This window comes from Tamandua tetradactyla, chromosome X (genome assembly GCF_023851605.1).
Source record: "Tamandua tetradactyla isolate mTamTet1 chromosome X, mTamTet1.pri, whole genome shotgun sequence".
Classification (NCBI taxonomy): Eukaryota; Metazoa; Chordata; class Mammalia; order Pilosa; family Myrmecophagidae; genus Tamandua; species Tamandua tetradactyla.
In genome coordinates, this window is record NC_135353.1 from 102,964,369 (window position 1) to 102,975,291 (window position 10,923).

At 37.5% G+C, this 10,923-nt stretch overlaps 1 pseudogene; it reads left to right on the forward strand.

The window, feature by feature from the left end:
• The window catches only part of LOC143671977 (5'-3' exoribonuclease 2-like), a 29,514-nt pseudogene extending 19,882 nt beyond the window's left edge, over nt 1–9,632 (forward strand).
• The last annotated feature ends 1,291 nt before the right edge of the window (nt 9,633–10,923 follow it).

Genomic DNA, 10,923 nt, shown 5'->3' on the forward strand with positions numbered 1-10,923 from the left:
CTAATGAATGCAGGTGCCTAAAGGATGCACTGACTGAGAAGTAGATTGTTGAACGATGGTGTATACATATGATTGAATATTGTGCTGCTTCAAAAAGGAACAAAGTCATGAGGCAGGCATTGATGTGAATGAAACTGTGGGACATTTGGTGAGGCAAAATAAGCCACGAACAAAAAAGCCATTATTGTATGATTTTCTTTAGAACATTTTTTAAGAAAACAGGGGCCTAGATTGTAAGTTCTTATAGCAGACACATTTAGTCTGGAGTGGTCATTATTATTTCTGGATTTGAGACGCTGTTTTATATGTCTCTAACCTGGTATTGATAGATAAGAACAAAGCTGATCAGGTTGGGATTAAGGTAATTCAGAACACAGGGGTAAGGAAAACATTGTCTATATTTTAGAACTGCACCTTCTCTTTGAAATCAAAGGTAGAAAGGTTTTTCTCTCTAACCTAAATTTTCTGTAGCAGCTAATCTAGCTCAATGTGTCTGAGCAGCTTATTTGAACAATTGAGACACAGGGAGCCCAGAATAAGAGTGAGGGCCCTTAATCCTGTATAGTTTAATGTAATTCCTGGATGCATCCCAGAATATAATAAGCAGATAATCAAAAACTATTGGCAAGGTCCCTTGAAGGATGGGAGAAAAAATGTGAAACTATTAAGCTTTACCATCAGGGAATTCCCTGATGCTGTATCAAACATTAGGGACACCCAAATCAATAGGCCAAGCATATTGATTTGATTTTAGGTATGCCTAAAAGTTACTTCTGAAGGACCTCTTTTGTTGTTCAGATGTGGCCTCACCCTCTCCAAGCTCAGCTATGCAAGTGAAATTATTGCTTTCCTTCCTATGTTGGACATGACATTCAGGGGTGAAAGTCTCCCTGGTGGCATGGGAGATGACTCCCAGGGATGAGTCTTGCCCTGGCACTGGTGGGATGAACAATTCCATCCTGACCAAAAGGGGGAAAAATGTGTGTTTAAAGTATCAGTGGCTGAGAGTGTTCAAATAGAATTGAAAGAATACTCTGGAGGTCACACTTATGTAAGCTTCAGTTAGACATTGCTACCTACCATAACTTGCCAACCCCCAACCAAAATCATTCCAGCCAATCCTAAAGAGCACCTAGGGCAATATATAAGATTCTACAAGTGTTCCATACACTAGGGTAACTTTCCAGAAACATACAGCCTCCAGATGGGTCCCTGAACCAGATAAGGCCTGAAATCCAGAAGCCCCAGCTTCTCCAGAACATCAGCTAGTTTAATCTTCCTACCCCATATTATTGACAGCCCTTTCCAACATGAAAATGTTAGAATGGCCATAGCTCAAATACCCTTAAAGAGTGGGATAGAAAGATCAAAGGTGATGGTGGCATTTACAGAGAGGATAGAGTTCAGAAAATGAATATGATTACTGAATCACTACATTGATATTCCTTTTAGTCTCCAGTATCTTAGAGCAACTAGAAGTAAAAATCTAAATTTGTGGAATTGTAACCCATACCAAACTCTGAAATCTGTTCTACAACTAATTGTGCTGTGCTTTGAAATTTATTGCTTTTTTGTATGTATATTATTTTTCATAAAAAAGAAAAAATCCAATTGTGAGGATAAAAAGATAATTTATTCCTTTTAGCCTTCTCTATTCTGGAGCAGCTAGAATGAAAAATCTGAGATGATGGCATGATAACCCATTAAAAACTTCAAGATCTGTCCTGTAACTACTTGTTGAAACATACTTTGAAAACTATTGTTTTTTTCTTTCTTTGCTTTGTAAATATATTATATTATACTATTAAAAAGTTTTTTAAAATCCTGAAAAAGAAAACCCACACAAGTGTAGGTGGTTTCAGTACCACCTATGTTTTAATCAGGTCTTTATAGTGCTACTGACTTCTAATATGTAACAACAAATGGCAAGTCTACTGTCAAAAAAAAAAAGACCCATCATGATTGAGTTGGGCCACACCTTAACTAAGGTCCAACTTAAAATGAGTTCACACTCACAGGAATGGATTAAGTTTGAGAACATGCTTTTTTGGAGTACATAACTCTAAACCACCACACCATATGGAGAGGCCATCATGTGCACTACCATATGACAGAGAAGTCTAAGACCAAGGATTGCCAGGAGACATCCCCAGAACACTAGTGTTTTCTAGAAGAAAGCATTATCTTGATGACACCTTGATTTTGTACTTCTCTTAACCTCAAAAATATGAGCCAATAAATTCTCATTGTTCAACCCAACCCTTTGAAATATCCTCATGTTTGATTTCATGTCTGCTCAAGATATTTATTTGAGCAGACATGAAAGCAAACATGAGGATATTGAGGGGACATATGGGGACTTTCTATGGACAGGAGAGAATACAAGCCCATGCAAAGACTCAGGTTCAGAAAAGATGGAGTTGTCTCCACACTTCACTTTCAATTTGGAAATTCTTGATAAGAGAGCTAAATTTTGAAGGAAAACACCAGCCAACAAAAATTTTAAGACTGATAAAAACATTTTTTTCTTTGCTTTGATAGCTTTTGCTAGCTCTTGGCACTTAAGGAAATCTCTGATATATCACCTGCTGGAAATAAACTTAAGGAACGGATAGCCCAAGGATTGAAGTTGAGAGTTAACTCATTATTTCTTTTGAAATGTCCAGGAAGCAACAAAGATTACAGGAGAAACAAAGAAATAGGAAATGATGGGCCATCCAAAAACAAGATAAAAATCCAGAAACCGTGAAAAAAAAGACAAGGCTTTGGACATACCAGAGGAAGATTTTTTAAAACTGATCTTCAATATACTCAAGGAGATAAAGGAAAACTGGAGAAAGAAATAAGGATAACAGGAGAACAACCCATGGATATTATAAGAATCTCAATAAAGAAGTAGAAATTTTAAAAGGAACAAAACAGAAATACTGTTGAAGAGCATAATAACTGAAAAGAAAAATTCTCTAGAGGGTTTCAACAGCAGATGGAAACTTACAGAAGAAAGAATCAGTAATCTTGAAGATAATGACAATTTAAAGAATTTAGGCTGTAAACAGAAAAAGAAAGAATTGAGAAAAACAAAAAGTCTAAGAGACATATGAGGCACCATCACTGCATGGCAATATATTCATTATGGGATGCCCAAAAAAGAGAAGAAAGAAAAAAAGGGCACAGAGAATATTCAAAGAAATAATGGCAAAAACTTCCTAAATTCAACCAAAGACATAAATGTAAGCATTCAAGAATCCCAAGAACCTCAGCAGGATGAACTCAAAGAGAGCCACACTTTGCCTAGACATATAGTAGTTTAACTGTCTCATTCCAAGGAAAAGGAGCTAGTTCTGAAAGCTGTAAGAGGTAGACAATGTGTTATGTACAAGGAGTCCCAATAAGATTAAGTGCCATCTTTTCAATAGTTGGGCATGGAAGAACTGGACATCAATATCCAAAAGAATGAAAGAGGACCCCTACCTTACACCTTACACAAAAATTAACTCAAAGTGGATCGAACACCTAAATATAAGAACTAGCACCATAAAGCTTCTAGAAGATAATGTAACAAAACACCTTCAGGACCTAGTAATAGGAGGTAGTTTCCTAAACTTTACACCCAAAGCACAAGCAACAAAATGAAAAAAAAGATAAATGGAAATTCCTCAAAATCAAATCCTTCTGCACCTCAAAAGGCTTTGTAAAAAAGATGAAGAGGCAGCCAACACAATGGGAAAAAATATTTGGAAATCACACGTCAGACAAAGGTTTGACTTCCTGTATATAAAAACAAATCATAGGACTCAACAACAAAAGAACAAACAACCCAATTATAAAATAGGCAAAAGATATAAATAGACATTTTTCTGAAGAACAAATACAGATGGTTCAAAAGCACACGAAGATGTGCTCATTTTCACTGGCTGTAAGGGAAATCCAGATCAAGACTACATTGAGATACCACCTCACACCTATAAGAATGGGTGCTATTAAGCAAGCAGGAAACTACAAATGTTGGAGAGGATGTGGAGAAACTGGGGCACTTATGCACTGCTGGTGGGAATGTATAATAGTGCAGCAACTATGGAAGACAGTTTGGTGGTTCCTTAGGAAACTAAATATTGAGTTGCCCTATAACCCGACAGCAGCACTACTTGGTATATACCCAGAAGAGCTGAAAGCAATGACATAAACAGACATTTGCACACGGATGTTCCTAGCAGCATTATTCACAATCGCCAAAAGATGGAAGCAAACTAAATGCCCATCAACAGACAAGTGGATCAACAAAATGTTGTACGTACATATGATGGAATATCATGCAGCAGTAAGACAAAATGATGTCCTGAAGCGCATGACAAGATGAATGAGCCTTGAGGACATAATGCTGAGTGAAATTAGCCGGACACAAAATTATAGATACTATATGATTACACTTTTATGACCAGCATAAACATGTAATCAGAGGCTTATAGTACAGAATATGGGGGACTTAGAGATACATAGAAGTTAGAGATGGGTGGACCATTAGTTAATGAGGTTGAACTCCAATGTAAGGGAATAGATAGGAGTGAAGGTGATTCTCTAGTGGGCCTATGAGTAGTATCACCATGTTGAAGATGAAAGAGATTGAAAGGGGATGTATAGTCCCACGTGTCACACTGATTCACACTAGAAATATGAATTCATTCTTGCAAGAATTACTTCAAAGTTATGATTCTTGTACAAAGAGTGTTTAAGTCCAGGGTACAGCGGGAAAACTGCTATTACATGCTATGAGCTATGTTCAAAAGGAAACTGTCAGCGCTACGACACAAAAATAGAAGTAAATAATGAGGGGAGGGACAAGAGTTAAGAGGAGGTTTAGATTTCCTATTTGGTAAGGTTATGTTTACTGGTTTTCTTTCTCTTGGGAACAATGAAATTATCTAAAATTGAGAATGCTGATGGACCTATATATGACACCCGATGAATGCAGGTGGTTGAAGGATGCACTCATGGAGAACCAGATTGGTGAATGATGGTGTATACTTATGAATGAAGGTTGTGCTGCTACAAAAAGGAGCAAAGTCGTGAGGCATGCAATGATGTGAATAAACATGTTGGACATTTGGTAAGATAAAATAAGCCAGAAACAAAAGAACAAGAATGGTATGGTCACCTTTAGAAAATGCTTATAAGAAAACAGGGGCCTAGATTGGAAGCTTTTAGAGTGGACACATTAAGTCTGGAGTGGTGATGATTATTTCTGGATTTTGAAAGGCTGTTATATATATATAACCTGATTTTTAGAGATAAGAATGAAGCCAAACAGGTTGGGGTTAAAGTAATCCAGAACATAAGAGTAAGGAAGACAGTATCTATATTTTAGAACCACACATACTCTTGGAGACCAATGAAAGAAAGATTTATTTGGTCTGGAACTGAAATTTTCCATAGTGCATAATCTAACTCAACCTATCTGTATAGCTCATTTGAACAATTGAAACACAGAGAGAATAGAATAAGAAAGAGATCCTTTAATCCTGTGTAGATTATTGTAATGCCTGGGTACATCCTAGAGTGTACTAAGCAGATAATCAAAAGGTATCGGCAAAATCCCCTGGGGAATGGGAGAAAGAATATGAAACTATTAAACCTTACCATCAAGGAATCCCCTCATACTGTGTCAAACTTTAGGGACACTCAAATCGATAGGCCATGCCCTCAATCATGAGGCTTACTCTTGTGCAGCTTTTGTAGGTAGCAGAGAAGCTTAGACTACCTATAAGCATGCCTAAGATTTACTTCTGGAGGACCTCTGTTGTACCTCAGATTTGGCCTCAGTCTCTCTAAGCCCAACTCTGCAAGTGAAATCATTGCCCTCCCCGCTACATGGGACATGACATCCAGGGGTGAAAGTCTCCCTGGAAACATGGGAGCTGATTCCCAGGGAATAATCCAGACCTGGAACCATGGGATTAACAATTCCACCCTTACCAAAAGGGGGAAAAGCAGTGTAATTAATAAAGTATCAGTGGCAGAGATACTCAGATACTCCAGAGGTTACTTTTATGCAAGCTTCAGTTAGATATTACTACTTATCATAACCTGCCAACCCCCAACTGGGACCATTCCAGCCAACCCTAAAGAACACTTAGGGCAATATATAAGATTCCACAAGGGTTCCAGGCACTAGAGTAACTTTCCAGAAACCTACAACCTCCAGGTGGATCCCTGGTCCAAATAGGTCCTGAAACTTAGCCCAGCCTCTCTAGAACATCAGATAGTTCCATCTCCCTATCCCTTATTAGTGACAGACGCTTCTGATATGAAAAATTTAGAATTGCCATAGCCCAAACACCCCTAAAGAGATGGATGGAAAGATCAAAGGTGATGGTGGAGTTTTACAGAGAAGATAGGATTTAACAAATGAATATGAATGCTGAGCCATCAAATTGAAATCTCTTTTAGTCTCCAGTATTTTAGAGCAGCTAGAAGTAAAAATCTAAGGTTGTGGAATTGTTACCCATGTCAAACTCTGAAATATGTTCTACAACTAATTGTGGTGCTGTGCTTGTGAATTTATGGCTTTTTTGTACATATGTTGTTTTTCACAAAAAAAAAGAAGGAAAAAAAAACAATCGTGATGATAAAAAAGTATTTAAGCCCTCTAACCTCCTATATTCTGGAGCAGCTAGAAGGAAAAATATGAGATGATCATATGGTAGCCCATGACAAACTCTGGGATCTATCCTGTAACTACTTGTTGAAGAGTGTTTTGAAAACTATTGTTTTTCAATTTATTTGCTTTGTATGTATGTTATACTATACAATAAAAAAGTTAAAAGTAAATGCAAAAAGATTAAGTGCCAGTTTCTCATCAGAAACCATGGAGGCAAGAAGGCAGTGGGAATGGGAGTCCCAGATTTCCTCTGCTGGGTTCATTTGCAACTACCCATCCATCACTGTCAACCGTGTGGAAGAGAAGCAAAAGAATGCAGTGGAGTAAAGATTCCACATGGTTCAAGTAAACCTAATCCAAATGATGTAGAGTTTGATCATCTGTATTTGGACATGAATGGAATCATCCATCCCTGTACTCATCCTGAAGACAAACTAGCACCAAAAAAAGAAAACTGAGGATGAAATGATGGTTCCAATTTTTTCAGTATATCGACAGACTTTTCAATATTTGACAGCAGCTGTATTACACCTGGACAATTGTGGTCAGTCTTGCTTAATGCTTTTGCTATTACATAGCTGATCATTAAATAATGACCCTTGGTGGAGAAATTTCACAGTTATTTCATATGATGCGATTCCTCCTGGTGAAGGAGAGCATAAAATCATGCATTATATCAGAAGACTAAGAGCCCAGCTTAACCATGTTCCAAATTCTCATCATTGTTTATGTAGTGCAGATGCCAATCTCATTATGTCTGGCCTTGCTAAACATGAACCCAACTTTACCATTATTAGAGATGAATTAAAACCAAAGAAACCCAGGCAGGCCACGGTGGCTCAGCAGGCAGGAATGCTTGCCTGCGATGCCAGAGGACCCGGGTTCGATTCCTGGTGCCTGCTCATGTTAAAAAGATAAATAAATAAAATAAAAATAAAACCAATGAAACCCAAACCATGCGGTCTTTGTAATCAATTTGAACCTGAGGTCAAGGACTGTAAAGGTTTGCCAAGTGGATAGAAAGTAAAGCATGATGAACTTGCTGATAGTCTTCCTTGCTCTGAAGGAGAGTGTCTTCCTTCAGCTCAATGTTCTTCATGTGTATTTGAAAAGAGGATTTACCAAGGCCAACCTGTCATTCACATTTGATGTGTTAGAGCAGCATCAATGACTGGGTCTTCACGCGATTTTTCTGTGGGAAATTATTTCCTCTCTCACTTGCCATCTTTAAGGATTAAGGAAGGTGCAACTGACTGTTTGGTTAACATATACAAGTATGTGGAACACAAAATTGGGGGTTAACTTACAGAAAATGGTTATATCAATCTTCAAAGAGTACAGATGATCATGTTAGCAGTTGGTGAAGTTGAGGATAGCATTTTTGAAAAATGGAAGATGATAAGGACAGTTTTAGAATAAGACAAAAAAAAAAAGAATGAAGAGGGATCAACCAGCTTTCACTCCTGGTGGAATATTAACCCCTCAAGCTTGGGTTCAAGACATTCGCCAGGTTCTCAAGTAGCCAATAATCCAAGACAAGTGCCAATGAAATAAGAATGCAGAATAACTAGACCTTCAGTATCTCTTTAATACTGATGTTTCACTTCTCTTGACTCCCAGTCTCCAATAGAAGGAATTAAGCAAAAAGCAGAGGACAGTGACAGTGAACCTGAGCCAGAGGATAAGGACAGATTATGGGAAGCTGGTTGGAAGCAGTGATATTACAAAAACAAATTTGATGTTGATGCAGCTGATAAATTCCATAGTAAAGTTGTACAGTCTTATGTTGAAGGGCTCTTTTGGGTTCTTCATTACCAGGGTTGTGCTTCCTGGAAGTGGTATTATCCATTCCATTACACACTGTTTACTTCAGACTTTGAAGTTATTGCTGACATGCCTTCAGATTTTGAGAAAGGCACAAAACAACTTATGGGAGTTTTTCCCAACTGCAAGTGATAACTTTCTACCTTTCACATGGCAGAAGCTCATGAGTGACCCAGATTCTAGTATAATTGATTTCTAACCTGAAGATTTTGCTATGATTTGAATGGGAAGAAATATGCAATGCAAACTGTTGTTCTGTTGCCATTTCTGAATGAGTGGAGGCTGCGAGCTGCTCTGGAAGAGGTATACCTCTACCTCACTCCAGAAGAGACTTGAAGAAACAGTCTGGGAGGAGATGTGTTGTTTTGGGGAAGCCTCGTTCGCTCCATGACTTCATTTTGGGGCTGTACCAGACATATTCTACTGAGCCAGTAGACATACCACCTGAACCATGTCATGGGATTCAAGGAAAATGTTTTTGGAATGAAGAGGCTATTCCTCCAAATCAAATATTATGTTCTCGTATTCCCATGTTATGGGATCTGACACAGAACATTAAAATTTATTAATTTTAAAGACCCATAATTTGCTGAAGAACACATTAAAAAATCCATAATGCTTCCAGGAGCAAGAAAACCAGAACCGGTACTGAAACATAATGACTGGAAAAAATCCAGCAGTGGATGGCAGTGGAAGCCTCAGCTTGGCTTGGACTGTAAATTGTAGCCTGTATAACTGGACCAGGCAGTGTTCAGGACTTTGGGCCATATTATGCCATGAGGCTCAGAAACTGGCATTTATAGCAATGCTGCACCACCACCTGTGACATACCAGGGAAACTTATACAGGCCTTTGTTGAGAGGACAAGCCTAGATTCCAAAACTGCTGTTGAATATGAGGCCCCAGGAGCCTTCTTTTCCTCTTTTTTTCCAGCAGCAAAGATTTGACAGAGATGATGGGGCTGAGCCTCTGCTCCCATGGAACCATAAGCTCCAAAACCAAAACACAGCCTTCCAGCCAAACCAGTACCAGGTTCTAGCAGGGTAAGCAGGTATCCACCTAGACATGATAATCATGGAGGGAGATAAGGATATCCCAGAGAAGAAAGGAAATACTTTTGCCATAGCCCTTAGGAAGAAACAATTGGAACTAGGCTTTTTTAAGCTTTCTTAAATAATTTTCATCGTTCTACAGTTTTATGCTATTTGTGGAAAGGAGATTTCTTTCTCAAGTGATAGTTTTTAATAAAATCATAGTACTTTGTATATTTCTTTTAAATGTGTATATTTCTACTGATTTGATCTCACTGTTTATCTTTCTTCCCAAAGAACACAGTGGATCTGAATGTATTCTTGCTTGTAAAACACATTCAATGAAGTCAGAGTACTGGCTTTTTGTTATGGTTAAAAATCAAGCCAGTTATGGATTTCAAAACACAGTATATTCTAGATCATCCAAGATCCACGGTGATTTTTAATACACAAGAATTAGGTAAGAACACTTGAGCTGGATCCCCCAGCCAACTGGAGTGTATATAATTATGACAAACCTGTTCAATATTTCTTTGGAAGCATTTCATTAATGTATTTGTCTTATGAAAATTTCTGGACTTGAGCAAAAAAAAGTTAAACTTTTAACTCTCTGGTCTCTTGTGTTCTTATTTTTTAAATAGCATTTAAACTTTAAAAATCTTGGCCAAATATGTTTTTAAAATCAACTTTGGCAGAAAACAATTCATTTCTATAATTAGATGTCAAAAGCAGATAAATGAAGAGGCAGATTTTAAAAGGACATAGTAAGACAACTCAACAGAGGCTTTTATTTTTTTATATTAGTATGTCAGCAGCTGATTTGGCTAATTATATAATCTTTTTGATGGTAAATGTGTTGGTTTGAAAGGATTATGTGCCTTAGAAAAAACATGGTTTAATACTGATCCAATCTTGTGGGAGCAGCCTTTTCTTTTCTATTATTATTAATAAAACCAATCAACATACAAATATGAACATTCTTAACATAAGGACATTCCATACTTGGTGTGCAAACAATGGCTCACAGTATCATCACATAGTTGTGTATTCATCATGATGATCATTTCTCAGAACATTTACATCAGTCCAGAAAAAGAAATAAAAAGAAAAAGCTCATACATACCATACCCCTTACCCCTCCCTTCATTGACCACTAGCACTTCCCTCTACCCAAATTATTTAAATTTGTTCCCCCTATTATTTATTTATTTCTATTCCACATTTTTTGCTCATCTGCCCATAGCATAGATAAAAAGAGCATCAGATAAAGGTTTCCACAATCACACAGTCACTTTGTGAAAGCTACATCATTATACAATCATCTTAAAGAAACATGGCTACTGGAACACAGCTCTACAGTTTCAGACACTTCCATCTAGCCTCTGTAATACACCTTAAACTATAAAGGGGATA